Source organism: Chamaea fasciata, unplaced genomic scaffold (genome assembly GCF_029207755.1).
Source record: "Chamaea fasciata isolate MVZ Bird 193981 ecotype frontalis unplaced genomic scaffold, bChaFas1.0.hap1 SCAF_28, whole genome shotgun sequence".
In the NCBI taxonomy this organism is placed as follows: domain Eukaryota; kingdom Metazoa; phylum Chordata; class Aves; order Passeriformes; family Sylviidae; genus Chamaea; species Chamaea fasciata.
This window is the reverse complement of record NW_027094113.1, coordinates 367791-388601: the sequence shown is the minus strand read 5'-3', so window position 1 is coordinate 388601 and position 20811 is coordinate 367791. Positions and strand designations below refer to the sequence as shown.

The window sequence follows — 20811 nt, the reverse complement described above, 5'->3', positions numbered from 1 at the left end:
AGAGTGCAAAGATCACCCTGAACTTCCTTTTCTTCAGGATGACCACCCCAAGCTCCTTCACAGGACTTACTCTCTAATGGAGAGGTCCATCTCCAGATGGAGCACTGGGCACCGTAGCAGGGCCTGACTCTCATTCCCCCATACTTTTATCTCCCATATGCACAGACGAGATATGCATCACACAGTGTGTGCCCACATAATGTTAGTGAGCAACTGTGGGAGATAAGGTGTCCAGCTCCAGGTGAGCCATGAGAAAAAGAGCATATACGGATGATTCCATGCTGCTGTGAGGTGGGTGAGTCAAGGCTGGCACAGTGTGGCCCCCAGGCTGCCCTAGCCCAAAATTATGGTTGACATGAATCTGCTGACTCCAGTACACATGGACATCTGGTGCCATTTTGAATCTTGTTTTAAGAATAATTTGGCATAGTTGTTTCCTTCTTCCTGCACACAGTAAATTTCAAAGCTCTCCATTATCACATTCTTTCACATTCTTTCACATTATTTTATTCAGAAATGTATGCCCAAGGGAGCCTTTTCTTGGGATGGCTGCACTTAGAATGACATTGCTTTTCTCATTCTCACAAGTACAGCACAGTGCCGGCAAATAAAGGCAAGGCCTTGTTCAAGAAGTTATGTCTAAAGAAGGGAAAGGACCTATAACTTTGTCATCTGAATGTAAGCATGTGACAAAGCAGGCTAAGAAATATCCCCAGAAACAACTTGAAAGGCAACACTGTCTCTGAAACACAGGCAAGACAGCTGGATTCAGAGATAATGGTGGGAGATACCAGGAACACTGGGATAGTCAGGCTAGAGCCAAGAAATGCAGTAAGCTGCCCTGTATGGATCCCCAGCTGAGGGGGGGAGGATCCAATACCTGACATCTCAGAGACGCCATATTCCAAGAGGATCCACTTCAAACCCATAGGTGAGAAAACGTTACCTAGCACACAGATTAACTGGGTAACAGCAAACCTTCCAACCCACTGGCAGGAGGAAATTAGTTCTTAGAGGAGTTCAACTACCAACTGTGGAATGTTGTTTTTTGTTTCAGATCATCTTGTTATCAAGGAAAAATTAAGAAGGTTCCAAGAGGGAATGTGAGAATCTACAGCCCTCTGTAGTCTGACATGCAGACTGGTCAGAGCAGTAAAAAGTATTATATGTGATAGAATTTTTAGAAACAGATATGAACATAATAGGAAAGAGTCCCCATGGGGTGGTCTGTGGGGAAATTGTCTCACTCTGCTGGAGTTACCCCAAAGAATTGGTGAGCACATGTAATGGAGAGAACCTGCACTCTGCTCAGCTTTGCAAAGCCATTCAGAAAAGTCCCTCACTAGCCTGAGGAAACCCACCTGAGTGGACTATGAGAGACCAACATGGATTGTTTGCAACTGTGTATTGTTGAAGGTGCCCCCAAAAAGAGGGAGGGAAAGGCAGAGAGCAAAATCAGCTGATAATGAAGGTTCCTCATGATGCAGATTGGCTGCTGCAGTTCACAGCACTGAGACACTGAAGAACACAGGTGAAAGTGAGTGGAGCAGAGGAAGGTGGTGCATGAGAGGTGTCCCGAAGTGCTGGACGGTGTGCGAGCACTTCAGAACCACTCTGGGGAACAGTGCCTCAGCTTTGTGTTCAGTACATGATGATTCAAAATGCAAGCAGGATATGGGATGTCTCTGGCCAAGATGAAGGAACCAAAACTGAGACTGCTTGAAGTTGCCAAAAGATTTTAATGGATGTAGACAGTCTCCCCTGGGACCTCCATCCGCACCCTTTGCCAGGTGTTAGAGCTGATTAAGAGATGAAGGCTGTGCAGCCTGAGAAGGAAAAGCCTGATATAAAGAGGGGGCAAGAGAGATGCCTCTGCTGGTAGTGCCACCAGGTAGGTGTCATCTGTAAAGCAAAGTGAAATTGAAATCAGCCACCTCCCTGACACCCTCTAAATTACTCTCTTGTACTAGAACTTTCATTCAATTCCTCAGGAAGCCCTTTCAAACATCCCTCACAGGGTGTGGGACATTTCAATGATTGTATTATTTGCATGATGTCATGTTCTTTAGGCGAATCCACATTCTTTGTAATAGTCTTGCTTTCGCCTCAGGGCAATAAAATGGTATAAAACACCTACCCTGAGACCCCGAATTTGTGGGCAGTACTCCGGAGAAGCACCCTTTGCTGCTCCCAGATTGTCCACTCAACATTCGATCGATGTTGTCCTGATTTATTGTGACGTTTTCTGAAATTGATTTTCAAATTTGTTAAATAAATCTTTGATTTTTGGATTTGGCTCTGATCATTTATAACAGCAGGCACACAGAATCTCTCCTACCAGAACCCTTTCCTCTTATAGAACCCTGGCTCTGCCGTTGGGCAGGGTATTGGGAGTGAGCGACAAGCGGAGGCCCAAAGTTTAGACCAATGCCACTCTGGAAGGCTTCTACATTCTGCTGGGCAGAACCCCAAAGAAGGTAAGTGTCCCCTGTATCCCACTGTCCCAAGAGCCCAGGCAGGCAGCATCTTCTCTCTGTCTCCACCCCAGGCCAGGCCAACCAGCCTCACAAGCAAGGCAGTTACTGTAAACCACACTTCCAGGTGTGATAAATAAGAATTGTGATGAAGTTATAAGTTGTTGGTTATAGAGTTGTAATGTTTTGTTAAATTTAGTTCAAGAGTTATAATGCTGTTTGGCAGTTTTGTCCACTCTGTATCCCTTACCCCAAAATCCCACTTAGCCTTTCCGTCGAGTCAAGCTGTTGCTGCTCCCTGGCATCACTGCCCCCTGGCATCACTGCTCTCCATTTCTGCTGCTGCTCTACCTGCCTGCACCCTGCCTGTCCCATTGGCTTGTTCCCTGCTTGCTCCACTTCCTGTCAGATCCTCTTCCTACTTCCTGCTGACAACCGGCCTGTCAGTCAGGCTGCTGCTGCCACCCTTATGGGAATTAAAAGAGCCCAGCTGCATGATGGGACCATATCAACACCAAGAGCCTCTGGCCAAAAACGAGCCAACTCAAAGTTTATATCTGCCAAGGACAGCACTGGACTGACCATACACAAGGGTATTTATGCCGAGGGTATTCATAAGCCTTTTGTATCTCACCATAACTTACAAAGTACTTAAAGAGCAAGACACCCCTGGACTCCATGAGCCAAAAGCGTTCTTTGGAACCCCCGCGAGGCGAGAACTCCCACTCTGCAGCACCAGCAGCAAAGTGGATTGCACCTCCTCCTCAGCGGTGTGGATGAAAGGGAGCAGCAGCGGCGTAGGCCACCCCTCGAGACCCTGTTTATTAATAAAGGCATTTAAAGGAGGAAACTGTGTCTCCTGCCATTTATAACAATTTGGGGACTCCTCCGGGATATAAGCCACACCCAGAAGAGGACCAGGACGGGAAGGCACTGCCCGACCTCGGATCTCCTGGACCGTTGGCCTCCTGGACCAGAGGACGACGCTCACTAGCCTCGAGGGACAGCTCTGAGGAGAACTGGTAAAACCAACCGGTGGCGGGAGTAGAGATGAGCGAGTGTGTGAGTGAATGAGAGGGGAGCCGGCAGCTTGGACCCCCCAAGCGAGTCTGGACTCCTGAGTACCGCGGTTACGGACTCCCGCGAGGGGGCTGGCCGGGAAAAGGAGGAAGCAAGTGGATCAGTGAGTGAGGCGTCTCCAGGGGCTTAGGGGGCCCCCCTCCGAACGGGCGGAGGAAACCTAGAGTGTGCGTGGCCCGTCGTAGGTTGCCTGCAGAATAGGCCTCCCCTTTTTCGAGCTACAAGGGTAGGCTGCCCGGGTCAGTCCGAGTGGGTGGATTGATCCGAGGGAGTGAAAGGTGCACACCACACTGCCGGGGCTACAGTCCAGGACACACGGGTGATTTGTGGGGTCTGGCTGAGGTAGCTCACAGGGTGTGGAGAGTGTTGATGGTATGGTCACCTTGGTCGGGGGCACCTGAGGGAGAGGTGTGCTGTCCGGGGGTGAAGAGTGGCATTGGTCGGGGGTATTTCTAGGTGCATTTCGTGTTTCTGGAAGGGCCTAGAAGATACACTGTCCGGGTGCCAGGAGTGAAAGTTAGGGGAGCTTCAGCTGGTGTGGGAAGCTCAACAGTAGTGAGAGAGAGTGAGCCGCACACTATACACCCGATCTCGGCAGTAGGCAGTGCTGACACCTTGGGCCCCGGTCGACCGGCTGTCTACGGAGATTTGTCCTGGTGTATAGGAGCGAACGTGGGTACTGGCTGTGGTGGTAAGGTGGTTGAGGCCCTATGGGGGGGGGCAGTTTAGGCCGTTTACGGGTACCAGGGACTGAGTGGAAAAGGGTCGATTTAGACCCAGTGAGAATGGGTGGATATGTGAGTAAAAATCAGCAACAGAAGATAGTAGAAAGCAAGGTAAAGTACCTTCCACCAGAGAGCCCCTTTGGGCGCATGTTAAAGACGTGGAATGAAAATGATAGAACTAGAAACCTGAATAAAGAGAAAATGATCCACTACTGCACTGAAGTTTGGCCCACCCTAGACCTGCCAAATCAATGGCCTTGGTGCGGGACCAGGGACTCGTGGATGTGCAATCTGTTATATCAACACTTAAAGGCTCAGGGAGATTGCAATGCCGAGCAAGTTCGTTATGCTGCCTGTTGGCAGAACAGTACATCTGGTGAGGAAATTACAAAAATTTGTAAATTAACAGAAGGAAAGGAAGTAGATAAAAAAGAAAAGGAGAAAGAAAATAAACAGTGGGACCCTTTGGACCATCTACCCCCTTCCCCAGCTTATCCAGACGTTCCCTGAATCCATCCTATAGACCATCCTCAATTACACCTGAGTCCCCCAGCTTTGCCTCCTTCCCCTATATCCCCACCTGTAGTCCCTACTTGTCCACCTCCTCCAATTCCTTCTTCTCAACCTAATCCCCATATTTACCCTCTGGACCATCTACCCCCTCCCCCAACTTATCCAGACATTCCCCGAATCCATCCTATAGACCCTCCTTCATTACACTTGAGTCCACCAGCTTACTTGAATCCCCCAGCTTTGCCTCCTCCCTCTATTCTGGTATCCCCACGTGCAGTCCCTACTTCTCCACCTCCTCCATTTCCTTCTCAACCTAATTCCCATATTTCAAAAAATAACCCCTTCCATTTCACCACCTTACATTCAACACCTGATAGCAATAACACACTACCTCCTTTACTGTCATCAGTTCCCACTCCTCCTCCAAGTTGGGAATCAGAAATATCAGCCTCTTGTGCTGAAACACCCCAAGTAGCAAAAACCCCTGAGAGACCAAATCAAAATACGAGATCAAAGACCAGGTTGTTCCCTCTGAGGGAAGTTCCCATGGGAGGAGTGGCCGGAGGTATAGGTTTTGTCAATGCACCACTAACAGCCTCTGAAGTGAGGAATTTTAAAAAGGAATTAGGGAGCCTGGTAGAAGACCCTGTGGGTATAGCAAACCAGATCGATCAGTTCTTGGGCCCTAATATATTTACCTGGGGAGAGTTTAATTCAATCCTAAACATACTTTTCAACCCAGATGAAGTAAGATTAATTAGAACAGCTGGAATGAGGGTATGGGAGCGAGAAAATCGAACAGGTCCACCAGGAGACTAAAAATTACCAGTAGTCAACCCAGACTGGGACCCAAACCAAGAAGAGGGTTGCAGGAATATGGAGGACTTCAGGAGGTTAATGATAAAAGGGATTAAAGAATCAGTTCCTAAGCCCAGTAACACCAAACTTGCCTTCGAGGCATCACAGGAAAAAGATGAAACTCCTGCAGCCTGGCTAAGCAGGCTCAGGAAGAATGTTCAGCAATACTCAAACCTTGACCCTGATAGCCCAGAAGGGCAAGTTTTCCTAAGGCTACAGTTTGTGACAAAATCTTGGCCTGACATTAGATGGAAGCTCAAAAAATTAGAAGATTGGCAAGGGAGAGAAGTGAATGAATTATTGAGAGAGGCATTAAAAGTATATTTAAGAAGAGAAGAAGAGAAGACCAAGGCAAAGACTAGAATTATGGTAGCAATAGCAAGGGAAAGTGTCAAAGATTTGAGAGTTGATAGAGACCCTCAGAACAGAGAAGGTATAAGACCCCTGGCAGGACGGGGAAGGAGTAGAATGTTGCCACCCTGGAGCACTCCCCAGAGACCGGGAGAAACTAGATCCTGTTACTATTGTGGTGAAGAAGGGCATATAAAGAGGGATTGTAAGAAGGTGATTTTTGATGAGAGAATAGCAAAAGAACAAGAGGCACTAGAGAAATGGTTGAGAGGAGAGACTAAAGAAGACTAGGGGTGTCATGGGCTCTTTGCGCTAGGGGACCTAGAAAAACACCAGGAAGAGCCCATTGTAAAGTTAGAGATAGGTCCCCACCATAAAGAAATTGAGTTCTTAGTGGATACAGGAGCAGAAGAATCTGGTATTAAACAGCTCCCAACTGGACTGATGATAGGAAAAAAGACCTGTGATGTTTTAGGGGTAGAAGGAAAATCCTTTAAAGCCTCTATAGTTGAAGGTGTAGAGATCAGAGGAAACTCAAGAAAATGTATCACAAACCTTATTTACTTGGCAAATATTGATAGTAACCTACTCGGACGTGACTTACAAGTGAGATTGAAAGTAGGAATTATTCCTAGAGAAGGAAAGATGGTAGTACAAATGATGAAGTTGACAACCGAAGACCTAGATGAAATAAAGCCAGATGTGTGGGCGGAAGAGGGGAGGTATGGATATTTGAACATTGCCCCTATAGAAATAAAAATGCAAGGAAGAATGTCACCAGTCAGGATAAAGCAGTACCCCATCTCAGCAGAGGGAAGGAAGGGATTGGCTCCAATCATAACTAACCTATTAGCTGCAGGAATTTTGGAGCCCTGCATGTCCCCTCATAATACGCCCATCCTTGCTGTTAAAAAGGGAGAGAACAAATACAGACTAGTCCAGGACTTGAGGGAAATCAATAAGAGAACCGTCACCAATCACCCAGTGGTATCTAACCCACATACTCTGTTGAATAAAGTCCATACGGATCATGCATGGTTCACCGTAATCGATTTAAAAGATGCTTTTTGGTCCTGTCCCTTAGCCAAAGAGAGTCGCGACTGGTTCGCGTTCGAATGGGAATGTCCTGAGACCCACAGAAAGCAACAACTGAGATGGACTCGCCTCCCACGAGGCTTCACTGAGAGTCCAAATCTGTTTGGGCAGGCTTTAGAGGAATTATTGAACCAGTTTATCCCTGAAAATGACACCCAAATTTTACAATATGTGGATGACCTTTTGATTTCAGGAAAAGATCAGAGGGAAGTCAGACATATTAGCATAAACCTCCTAAATTTCTTAGGAGAAAAAGGCCTCAAAGTCTCAAAAGAGAAACTACAGTTTGTGGAGTCTCAAGTCATTTATCTCGGACATTTAATCGAAAAGGGGTATAAGAAACTAAGCCCGGAAAGAATCTCAGGTTTACTGTCTATTCCGGCGCCAGTCACCAAAAGGGATATAAGGAAACTGTTAGGGTTATTTGGCTACTGTCGATTGTGGATTGATAGGTACTCCCAGAGTGTTAAATTTTTATATGTAAAACTAGTGCAACCCGAACCAGTTAAATGGACTATAGAAGATGAAAAGCAATTGGAAGATTTGAAAACTAAATTATCCACAGCACCTGTATTAGGCCTTCCTGACCTCAAAAAGACATTTGATCTATTCATCAATACAGAAGAAGGGGTTGCGTACGGAGTACTTACCCAAGAGTGGGCAAGCCAAAGAAAACCCATAGCCTATCTCTCCAAAATCCTAGACCCAGTAGCCAGAGGATGGCCAGCTTGCCTCCAAGCCATAGCGGCCACTGCAATCCTCCTCGAGGATGCACAAAAGCTAACCTTGCAAGGGAAAATCTTAATACACACCCCACATGACTTACAAACTGTTTTAAGTCAAAAAGCCCAACAGTGGCTGACTGATTCCAGAATATTAAGATATGAAGTAGTACTCACTACTGCAGAAAATATAGAGCTAACTACTTCAAAAATTTTGAACCCGGCCCAATTCCTCTCGGGGGAACCAGCAGCCAAACTTGAGCATGATTGCTTAGAAGTCATTGACTTACAGACTAAAATGAGGGAAGACCTGGAAGATACTCCCCTGTCAAACGGGAGAGTATTGTTCAGTGATGGATCCTCCAGAGTGGTTGAAGGGAAAAGAATTTCAGGCTATGCTGTAATTGAAGGCACTGGAGGCGAACATCATCTGAAGATCTTAGAAAAAGGGAAGTTACCAGCAAATTGGTCAGCCCAGTGCTGTGAAATTTATGCCCTAAAGAGGGGACTTGACCTATTAAAACAAGATCAGGGGACCATATATTTAGACTCCCGGTATGCTTTTGGGATCGTGCATACCTTCGGGAAAATTTGGGAAAAAAGGGGCTACCTCAATTCGAAGGGAAAAGATCTAATTCATAAAGAGTTAATAAAAATGGTGTTAAAATCTTTAATGGGACCAAAAGAGATTGCGGTGGTACATGTAAGAGGTCATCAAAGAGGAGAAACCTTTGAAGTAAAAGGCAATCAGATGGCTGATCAAGCTGCAAAGTTAGCAGCTCAAGGCCCAGGTGATCCAGTAAAGATTTTTACTTCAAACTGTACTCCAGACAATAACACCAGAGAACCGCTCTATGACGATATTGAACTAAAAACAATAAAAGAATTGGGGCTAAATCAAGGACAACAAGGGGAATGGCTGACCCCAGATGGAAGAAAGTTTTTAAATAAAGCATTAGCTCGGAGAGTATTAGAAGAAATCCATACGTTAACTCATTGGGGGACCCAAGGGCTCTGCGATCATTTCTTAAGAGAGTATCTATGTATAGGTGTATGTAGCCTGGCAAAAACAATTACAGAAGGGTGTCCAATTTGCCAAAAGATAAATCAAAAAGTAATGAGGAAAAATAAACTGGGAGGAAGACCAATAGTCCTGAGGCCTTTCCAAAATGTACAAATCGATTTTACTAAAATGCCACCCGTGCAAGGCTACAGACACCTACTAGTAATTGTTGACCATCTGACACATTGGGTCGAAGCCTTCCCCACCAAAAGAGAAACAGCCCAAGTGGTAATAAAAATACTTTTAGAAAATATTATTCCCCGGTACGGTCTAATAAATAACATCGATTCTGACCGAGGTCCCCAATTTACAGCACAAATATTACAGGATACCATCCAGGCACTAGGAATTAGGTGGAGACTACATACCCCTTGGCATCCCCAGAGTTCGGGAAGGGTCGAGAGGATGAATAAGACCCTCAAAAATGTATTGACCAAATTAATAACAGAGACGGGCATGAATTGGCTAAAGTGCTTGCCTCTAGCACTTTTAAGGATCCGGGTCCGCCCCAGATCTGATGTGGGAGTTTCACCCTATGAGATGATGTTTGGACTCCCCTTCTTGTTAACTCCCTACAGCGCTGGAGATTACATAGACGGGGAGGCAGAAGCTCAAAAATATATAAAAACAATTAGCAACACATTGGCTGATCTCAGAAAAAGAGGGCATCTTCCTCAAGCCTCTCCCCTAGACACAGACCTACATCCATTCAAACCAGGGGACTGGGTTCTAATTAAGTCATGGACCAACGCTCCACTAACTCCTACATTTGAGGGTCCTTTCCAAGTTTTGCTAACCACCCTGTTGGGGGTTAGGTTTGTTCCTTCTTTCTCTAAAGAATTTTTTCCCCACAAGTTACCAAGGAGACCAAGTGTTGGATATTTGAGAGTACTTAACCGAAACAAAGAGGTGGACAAAGGTGGAAGGGGGAGATAACGCAGGTAAAAGACAAAGCTTGAGGCAGCTGCGTGCTTTTCTTTTTCCAGCGTTCGGGGAGACGCGCGTCTGCCGCTCCTCGAGGATCTCAGCCGCCGCAAAGCACGCTGAGCGGAGAACGGCTGTTGCTGGCTGGAGGAGTTTCACTGTGGCCAAAGGGATCCAGTCCTGGGAAATCTACTATCACCGGGTCGGCCTGAATCCGGAGTTTTCCCGGCCACCCGCGGGGAGCTGGTCCAGGCTCCGCCTCGCCATCGGCTTCTTCGGTGCTGCTCCTCTTGCTACAGCGTGACCCTGCACCCCCTGCGCTGCCGGGACATCCTGCCCCTGCCTGCCGGGACACCCTGCCATCCCAGCTACCAGCCCGGGACTTTTCCACTGTTTCAGCTTGGTGCTCTGAGGATCCTGCAGGGACAGCGAAACCAAACTGCCCTGGGTTTTGTGAAACAAAGCCCTCAAGGTTCTTGGTACTGTTGTCGTTTGTCATTAACGTTGTAGTTGTTTGGTGGGGGGGGGGGGGGAGACTTTTTTTTGTGTTTGTTTGCTTTGTATTACATACTAGTAAAGAACTGCTATTCCTATTTCCCAAATCTTTGCCAAAGAGCCTCTGATTGTAATTTTACCTAGCAGATACCTGTCTTCCTAAACCAAGACACACCCACACTGCAGTAAGGACAAAAGAAAAAGGCTGGACCCATTTTACCTGAGTCAAAGGACCTCTACTGCCCCCAGACAATCCTCCTGACACAAATCCCACCACCACTTCCAAATCATCTGAGTGGACTATAGCCAGAGACCCAAGCACGCTCAAACTGACTCTAAGAAAGAAAACCGGAACTCGTTAATGAATCAGAGACTAGAGGAAAACTGTTACTGAGCACCGGACATTTTGTTATTATAAAAGTTCCATTTAAAAAGTTTCTTCATCCCCAGTGTAGCAGTTGGAATGTTTTTTTTAGTGTTGCTGTAAAGTTTAGTAGTTGAAAAGTTCTTTGGTGTTGATTAAAGTGCTACTCCTAAGTGTTAAGAAAAACAAACAAACAAACAAAAAAAAAACCCAAAAAACCCCACAAAACCGAATAATCATGGTAGTCAGAAACCAGAATAGCAGCCAATCTTTCGTAGGGCATTACCTAGAAAGAACTAAATTTGAGAAAGTAGGGGTGGGTAAAAGTGGACTGGAGGGATCTCTACAGGTGACACTCAGGAATTCTTCAACCCAAGAGGCAAGACCGGGCGGAATCAAGTCGGTTCGTACCGGACTCTTGGGAAGGCTGATAGTGACTTTGCTAGCAGTCAGACTAGCCGAAGGAGCGTGTACCAAGTGCTATCAGCCCATTCACGACGGTGAAAGCCCGCAATCCTGGATAAGAGTCCATACCCACGTTAACCCTACCTGTTTTGATATAACAAAGCTCTCCACCTGTGAAGAGGATGGAAAGCAGTATTGGGTCGCCAAAAACACTGCAAACTTTAGGCAGCGCCTTGCTGGGGAATGCCCTATCAAAGAATGGCTTTGCTTTGAAGAATTAAATCATTTAAACGAAGTTGCTGATCTTATTAAAGAAAAAACCTGTGGTTAAAAAAGAGGATGAGATGAATGAACCCCTCAGCAAAATTTTGTTTATTGATCTTATTGAAAGAATTAGTCGTGAATATATTGTCAACACCAAGAAGAGAGTACACTCCCATGAAATAAAGAGCAATAGAAGTTGATGCGGGCAAAGCCCGATCAAAGAAATAGAGGGGGGATTGCAATAAATAAGAATTGTGATGAAGTTATAAGTTGTTGGTTATAGAGTTGTAATGTTTTGTTAAATTTAGTTCAAGAGTTATAATGCTGTTTGGCAGTTTTGTCCACTCTGTATCCCTTACCCCAAAATCCCACTTAGCCTTTCCGTCAAGTCAAGCTGTTGCTGCTCCCTAGCATCACTGCTCGCTGGCATCACCGCTCCCTGGCATCACTGCTCCCTGGCATCACCACTCTCCATTTCTGCTGCTGCTCTACCTGCCTGTACCCAGCCTGTCCCATTGGCTTGTGCCCTGCTTGCTCCACTTCCTGTCGGATCCTCTTCCTACTTCCTGCTGACAACCGGCCTGTCAGTCAGGCTGCTGCTGCCACCCTTATGGGAATTAAAAGAGCCCAGCTGCATGATGGGACCATATCAACACCAAGAGCCCCTGGCCAAAAACGAGCCAACTCAAAGTTTAAATCTGCCAAGGACAGCACTGGACTGACCATACACAAGGGTATTTATGCCGAGGGTTTTCATAAGTTTTTGTATCTCACCATAACTTACAAAGTACTTAAAGAGCAAGACACCCCTGGACTCCATGAGCCAAGAGAGTTCTTTGGAACCCCCGTGAGGCGAGAACTCCCACTTTACAGCACGAGCAGCAAAGTGGATTGCACCTCCTCCTCAGCGGTGTGGATGAAAGGGAGCAGCAGCGGCGTAGGCCACCCCTCGAGACCCTGTTTATTAATAAAGGCATTTAAAGGAGGAAACTGTGTCTCCTGCCATTTATAACACAGGGAAGAGATGTATAATCAGATACTGCAGCAGCTTCCAATATGTTTACCAGGTACAATCCCAGCACCTCCTGACCTGCTGCATGTCAAACACAGAAGCTGGTGTGAGAGCTGCTGGCTCTGGCAGGAAGGCAGCCATCACCCCTTTGGGTAGAGTCTATTAAGGCTGCTTATTTTTGGCAGAACGGCAAGTCCTTCAGAATCACAGAACCATTTAGATTGGAAAAGTTCCTTGAGATCACTAAGACCAACCAGTTTCCCACCTGTTCTAGTTTAGGGCAAATTTGGGAGGAAACCTCTGAATGGGGTTCCTCGGGAGAGCAAATTTAAATGGCCCCTCCCCCCAGCCAGTCGGGGAAAAGAACTTCCTTTGAGAAAAGTGGAAAAAACTATTTATTTGACAAACAAAATGCCCACAAGCATAAAGAATGAACAGTATGAAACAACAAAACCGCTTGCCGCTCCAAAGAGAGATGGCAAAACTGAGGAAGTTCTTGCCGTGGGTGTGGCTCAGTTCACTCAGTCTTCTTACCAGTCTCAGTCCCTCTGGAGGTCCAGGTCCGGTGGGCCGCAGGTGTGAGCTCTTAGTGTCCTTCTGGGTTTTTTCAGTCCAGAGCAAGTTTAAACAGTCTCAAGAAAAAGGAAAAAAAAAACAGTCCAGGGAACTTCTCTGCCTCAGCTAGCTAAACTAACTAAAAGGAAAAAAACCCTCTGTTTGGCCACTGTCCCTGCATCCGACAAACAACACTGTCCTGAGGAAGAAAAAAAATGCAGGGGAGTGAATGCTGTTTTTTCCAAATAAACTGTGTGCTTCTTCTTTCCCTGCTTTGCTCTCAGAACCAGTCTTAAAGGTACAGAACACAACATACAGCGCACATAGAACAGATGACTGGGGATACAAACATCACAGTCACCCTAGGACACCAGCACTGCCAAGGCCACCAGCATGATCCCACATACCACATCTACAGATGTTTTAAATTCCTTCAAAAATGGAAAGTCCACCACTGTCCTGGGCAGCCTGTGCCAGGGCTCGAACTTTTCCAATCTAAACCTCCCCTGGCACAACTTGAGGCCATCTCATCTTGTTCTGTCTTCTGTCAATGAGTGTAGAGAGCAAAGTCTCTCTCCCCTGAGCCTCCTTTTCTCCAGGCTGAGCCCCCCCCTCAGCTGCCTCTGCTATTCCTCACCAAATTTGTGCTCCAGACCCTCCCCCAGCTCTCTTCCCTTCTCTGGACATGCTCCAGCCCTTCAATGACTTTCTTGTCATAAAGGACCTTTAATTGAAGCCAGGATTTGAAATGCCTCACCAGTGCCTAGCACAGGGGACAGTCACTGCCCTGGTCCTGCTGGCCACACTGTGGCTGGTACAGGCCTGGTGCCATTGGCCTTCTTGGCCACCTGGGCACACCTGGGCTCCTGCGCAGCCACTGTTGACCAGCACCCCCAGGCCCTTCACCACTGGCAGCTTTCCAGCCACTCTGCCCCAAACCAAGGATTGTTCCTTGGGGTTCTTGTGATCCAAAGGCAGGGCCTGGCCCTTTGCCTTGTTGGCCTTGGCCCACTGATCCAGCCTATCAAATTGTCTCAGCAGGACCATTCCTGCCTTCCAGCAGATCAACATCCCACCCAACTTGGTTTCATCTGTGAAATGACTCGATCTCCTCTTCCAGATCATCGATGAAGATATTAAGTGGGACTGGCCCCAAAACTGAGCCCAATGGAAAAACATTGGTCACTGCTCTCCAGTTGGATTTAACTCCGTCCACCACCAGTCTCTGGGCTTAGATCATGACTCACACTGATGCATGGATTTAAAAAAATAATTTACCTTAATCACTATGAAGCTTTGTCAGATTAATTATAAAATGATCATGAGCTCATCTTTACATTAATTTTAATCACAGTTTATAAACATTAACTCTTGTCATGTTACTTGGAATTCATGCAGAAAATGAGGATGATGGAACTGATGCATTTGAGCCTGTGACTGCGCCACTTCAACAGCTGAATGGTTTACTGACACAGAGTGAACCATGTATCTGTTTCTTTACAAGCTGAAACTTCTTTTATCTTCAAGTTTTCCATCAGCAGCTGATAATTATAAGCCAAAATTGTCTCAGAGGTGGAAAAAAATGTATTTAGAATTTTATAGCCAGACATTGCATCCCATTGTGTACAGCTGGCAAAACATAATCAGGGAGAGGCTGTGCTTAGTTCTGAACCTGCATTTAGATATGTCTGAATTGGAATTTTAAAATGGCCAAAACAATCTGGAGTTCATAAATGCAAACAGAGTTGATACAATTTTTTTCCAAAGAAAGGTGTACTTTGGGCATAGGTGGACAAGCAGAAGCAGGCCCTGTGTGCAGAGCTCCTCCTCCCTCACAGGGAATGACAGCGTCCAAAAGGCTCAGTTCTTCCTCCCTGCTCTGTTTTCCAGGAGGAGCTGGTTTCACTGGCCAAGCAAAGTGACCTGCTGGTCAGAAAGATGGAGATCTTGTTCGGGCACTGGTGGGCTCAGGACCACCCCAGGCTGACAAAGAAGTTCTTTGAGGCCAAGTAGATGGGTAAACTTTTGTTGATGGAGACCTCCAACAGGCCTGCACATCATCACTACCCTCTACCCTGTCCTTACCCCAAACACACTCCCAGGGGAGCTGCTGTGGCTGAACAACACAAGAAAGCACCAAAATCTTCACAGCTTTCCTTTTCCCCAGGTTGTTTGCTCTCGTATATTAAATATTCCTGCATATCTCAGTAATACGTGGAGTCAAGGTGGAGAAAGGAGTCACCAAGCCTCTTGATCAAGAGAATCAAGTTACTCCTGGATCTCACCTTGAAGTTTAATGCTGCAGGTACATAAAGACTCCCATCACGTAAGAGATCTACTCCTCTTCCCCCTCTGAAAAACAAATTATTCATTGCTTCAATCATGTTATTATGTTTAAAAAAAATTCTCCACCTGAAAGCTTGTTCAGTGCTTCCTACTGCAGCATTTCTGAAGAAAGTAATAAATCCCCCAGTATTCCTGTGCCATCACTGAGAAAAACTGGGCGCCTTCCACTGTTTGGGGTGTATAAGCATTTGATAGGTTATCTACAAACATTCACACAACAAAAGGAGAGAGGGAGAGGTATCTCGGTAGTCTTACTGCATCCTCTTTAACACTGATGGAATGCCTAAGGAATTTTGGGCAAAGTGTGGATCTCAGTAGAGCCTTGTTGGGCTGTAGATACCCTGATGGCTTACAGCACATGCTTCCATGTGCCAACAGAGCTGAGATTCTGCAAATGTCTGTCCAAACAAGGGCAGGTTCCCCTGTGGGCATCCTGGGCACAGGCTGGAGAGCTATTTCAACTCTGGAGGAGGTCTAAATTCCTTGTTTTCGGTTTTAGTTGGAGAATTATATTTTATTTCACCTCACTCTTCTCTGGACTGGCTCTTCTGTATGATTTAAGTATGTGAGCAGGGTCATGCTGTGAAGTGACACCTTTCAAGGGGTCTTTTTTCATTTCAAATGAGGCTGATGATCTCAGGCCACTCTAAAGAGCCCATCCAAAGACGATGTGTGGTCATGATTATGGGTGCAAAGCCGAAGAAGGACAAATTCAGGGATTCAGGAGCAGAAACACCCCTAACCCTGAGTCAGCAGTTCCCTTCTGCCTGGGTGGAGCTGGCTAGGTGTCAGTGATGTTACCCTGCTCTTCTTGTCTTGGATCCTTGTGTAAGTGCTCCCCACAGATATCCACACACAGCTCCTGCATCTCAGACAAGAGCACATCCTGTCCTGACTGTGGCTGCTGCCCACTGCTCCAAAGACTCTCTATATGACATCCTGTACATTCACTAATGATAAATGTGTTTTGCCAACTACTTTCTCCAAACCTCAGAGCCAGGTTGGATCTAGCATGAGTACACTGAGTTCTTGCAATACCTCTTCCCATGGTCATTACATGTCTTTAAAAGTCTCTGGGTTCTTACTGCTGCCTTCTCTATGCACAGAAGCCCTGGTTTTGGGACCACACCGTGTGCTGGTTGAAATTTTTGCAACAGGTGAACAGCAAACACATGGAATCACAAGATAATTCATACTGGAAGAGAGATAAGAAAAAATCTTGTCCAACCTCCTGCTTGCCACACTTAGCTGTGAGATCAGACCAGGTTACTTAAGGTTTTCTCCAGTTCAGTTTTGAAAACCTTCAAGTATGGAGACAGCACAAGCTTATGACAAAAAGCTTTATACTTATAACTCATTATATCCACCTGTCTTATTTCAATGCCCCTCTGGTTTCTCATCCTCACATTATGCATTATGCAAACAGTTTGACACCTGCTTGATGAGCTCCTCACACGTTCTCCACGTGACAGCCCATGGAGAGCTCTGCTCAGAGCTGGCACCTCTTCTCACTTTCTCTGTCACCCAAGTCTGTTCAGAAGCGGCTCTCTGTGGCCACAAAAGGTGGTCAGGACATCTGACATCTCAAAGCAGGGATGGAGATGAGGTGTCTGCCCCCCTGAAGAGGGGGCACCCCAGCTGCTCCCAGTCCCTTTGCAGACAGACCACGGCTAGTCCTCCTGTCTTTGGACTGACCTTGTCAATGCATCAGCAAATGGTTCAGTCAGTGGGAACAGGTAAATTTAGGCATGACCAACACCAGCTGTCCTAAACATGGGTTGAATGAAGGGGAAGACTGTTTTCCTCTCCTGAACCCAGGGCTAGGCAGAGCTGTCACACTGCCTGTCACTTTTCTTACAGCCTCTACCACCCATATTGGGCTGGTGCTACCTCCTGGAGTTCTCCTTCTACTGCTCACTGGTGGCCACCCTGCCCCTTGATGTGAAGAGGAAGGTGAGTGACAGCAGCATAACCACAACCAGATGGCTCAGTCAGCCCCCACCATGAGGCTATGCCCCTGTCCTACTGTCAGCTCCCTGGGGGTGAAAAGGAGAAGGCACAAGTGCTGCTTATGAAGACCCTTGTGCACGTGAAACCCTTCAGCTCTCATATCCCACCATTGCACCTTGCACTGGGCCCTGCTCATGTGAGGCATGGCCTTCCTGTCTGCTAGGCTGGGAAAGCGCTGGGGGCTGGGGTCCCCATTGCTGGTCAAGGGACAGGCACTGGGTGAACATGGCATCACAGCCTTTCCCAGCTCTCAGGTGCCATCTACACCAGAGGACTGAGCCCTCCTGATTGGGAGGGGCCTAGTCTGCCCTGATGAGGGTCCTGTAAATGTATGTGTGACTTTTGCAGCATGGACAATTGAAGAGGCACAGGCAGTTGAAGAGCTCCTCCATATTAGCCCATGGGTAGGAGACCTGCCCCAGGCCAAGGGCAATCTACTGTCATTACAGAAGGCTTTCAATAGACAGAGGAGGCATCTGGAAGAAAATATGGGGTATTAGGAATTTTGGAAGTGCAGATTGATTCATGGAAACTTACAAAAATCTGTCTTCCAGCATGTTTGCACCTATGTATATCTCACAGGTATTTATCTGGGTTTCCATAAACTGGCCATAAAGGACAAAATTCTCTTAAGATTGTGCAGGACCTCAGAGAGCTATAGTGTGGTGGTAAGCACTGATGATTTGTGGAAGTGTTTGACACGTCCTAGTGAGGCAGCAGCATGCAGGAACACATGCTGCCTGGGTAAGGTAAGGCTGACAATCTCTCTTCTCCTGCCAGGACTTTAAGGAACAGATTATCGACCACATCACTACCATCACCCCGATCTTTGTCTCCTGCTGTGCCAATGTGATATGGCTTGGGATGATAGTCATGCTGGTCCATGATGCCTCTGATTATATTTTAGAGGTGTGTTACCCTCACCTGGAAATCATGGAATCACAGAATGGTTTGGGTAGGAAAGGACATTAAAGCCCATCTCATTCCAACTCCCTGCCATGGGTAGGTACACTTTCCATTAGATGAGATTTCTCCAAGACCCAATCAACTTACCCCAGGGATGGAACAACCAGAGCTTCTCTGGCCAACGTGTGCCAAGGCCTCACCACCCTTTGAGTAAATAATTTCTTCCTAACATCTAATCTAAATCTGTCCTAGTTTAAAACTGTTGCCTGTGTAAAAAGTCACTCTCCCAGTTGCAGGCCTGTGCTTGTGCCTGTGGGCAGTGCTGTAACTGTGTGGGTTGCTACGCATGACACATGTCAATGCAGTGCCTGTGAGCGAGACACATGTAAGTTAGCGACAAAGCATTTAGGAAGTACTAGTTCTACTGCTCTTGGGGAAAGGTAATTGGATGCAAAGAGACTAGGACACATCGCTACAAGCCTGATCATCCTTGAAGGATGTGGGAAATCCCTCAGCCCCTAGAAGGAGAACACAGGCACAAGGGACATACGAAAATTTCTTTCAGTACAGATTGCCAAGATACTCTGTTACCTGAAAGGGAAGTGGGTCTGTGAAACAGTATTCAATGTTTTTGCTGTGATTTTCGTCATCTTCTGGCTTGTCATTTTCCCATTAATGTGAGTAACATTTTGCTGCCCTCTGAATGTGGGTGTTATGCACTGTTTCAGCTTCTGGAGAAGTGACCCTCCATGTTGAGGGAGGAAAGGCAGAGAACAGAACACTAGAAGTTCAAAGATTAATTCAATTGGAACAGAAGAACCCAGTGAAAAAAAAAAACCCACTAGAGTTTTAACTATATTAATGAATTAATGCTACTAATTAATCTAGAGCCACAGCCTCTGCTCTTTAAACCCACTCCTAATGTTATAAACACTGGCTCCTATGAGAGAAAGAAGGTGCAAATCATACTGGTAAGAATTTCCCAAGAAATTCTTAGCGGACTATAAAAGGCCTTAAAGCTCAAAGGTCTATTAAGATACAATTACTATAGAAAAACCAGCACAGAAAATTTAAATGACCCACCATGTATCTGAAATAAAACAAGAAAATCTGAGGGATTCAGGAGGTGGGATACTCAACATGCTGAGAGGGCATCAGCAATGATTCCTCCAGAAGCCACACTCAGGTATGAGCCTTGGAGAATGGCTTTTGTGTACACACATCTGGCAACTCTTCCAGCCTTTAACTGGGCTGAAGATGTTCTTTTTTCTTTACCAAGTTGCCTGAAAAAGCTGATAGTGACTAACTTCTCATAAACTCATTCCACAACACTAGCATTATAGTCTAATCTTTCTGTTTTCTTTCAAACCAAACATTTCATTTGTTACACCAAGAAGGATTTAAAAAATAGGACATGCTATACACACACAAAGGGATAAGTCTCTGTTGCTGTCCTATGTCCCTGCCTTGCTGCATACTGTCACCCTGATCTTTTTCAGCCTTCTAAAGTTAGCATTTTTGTAGTGGAGTTTCTCACAGATTTTCATGTAAACAAAAGTGATGTTTTGGATTCTGTTCTCTTTGTTTATCATTCCTCTCTGGAGGAGGAACAATTGATGGATGGACTTCTAGTTTGACCAGTGGGGTCGGGGAAGTGGCAACCTCATCCTCCAATCCCTGGTCATTGTCCAGAATCTATATAAATCGAGGTCGAGAAATAAACACCCCTCTTTTTTGCCCTGGCGACTGACTGAGTGTGTGTCCTTCATTTTGCGTCCTCCAACAACAGCATACCACCACCGAAGATGGTGAGTTTTGAACTTTGGTCATGTTGCCATTTAGTCTGGATGCCTATGAGGCTGACTTTGCATGGCAAATCCCAGATTCTGGTGATCATATGTCTGCCTTAGAAAGAAAAAGCAATAAAAGCTTGAGGCAGTTTTCCTGAGAACAAACACAACTTCAGTTGTCCCCACTACAAAGTGTGAAGCCGCAGTATCCCAACCTGCTGTACCATAATGTAAGGACAAAGAAAGTAACAGGTGTCCTGGATCAGACCAAGGGTCCATTGAGATCACCATGTCTCAGCACCAACAGCAAGTAGCAGAGGTCTAGGAAAACAAATGCTGTTTTGTTCTGTTATGTTTTAATGGTTTGTTCCTTTCCCCCTACTGGTTTCAAAGAATGTTCCTTCCCAAGTTTGTCCCTTCCCCTTTTTGCTGAAATCCTAATGTATCATTCCCAGCCTCCTCCCCTGAATCCTGTCGGTCATTCGGTCGCCTTCCTCTGCTTCTAGAAAGTTTGTGGAGGGGCGTCGAGTGATAGGACAGGAACAGAGGAACTCCCTCCCCTTACTCCCCCATTTGATCCTTGGTCAGTCCATCCTACCCTTACCCTTTCCCACCTTGTCCCTTATTGCTTGAAGGTTTGATTCCTCCCTCTGTACCTCCCCTGTTTATAAGTTGCTGCCTTGCCTGTTATAGGGGCTCAGCCGGAGCAGCTTCCCTAACGCTGACGGCTGCCAACAGAGACTGTAGTAAAGGTCTTGGATTTAAACTTCCTTTTCTTCAGAAAAGACAAGATGCCAGAAGTGACACCGAACAGAGTGACAGGAGCAAAGGAGAGGATCTGGCAAAGGACAAAGAATAA

At 46.2% G+C, this 20811-nt stretch overlaps 1 pseudogene; it reads left to right on the top strand.

Moving 5' to 3' along the window:
* Positions 1 to 1810: 1810 nt before the first annotated feature.
* Positions 1811 to 20811, top strand: LOC136302088 (ceramide synthase 4-like; annotated as a pseudogene).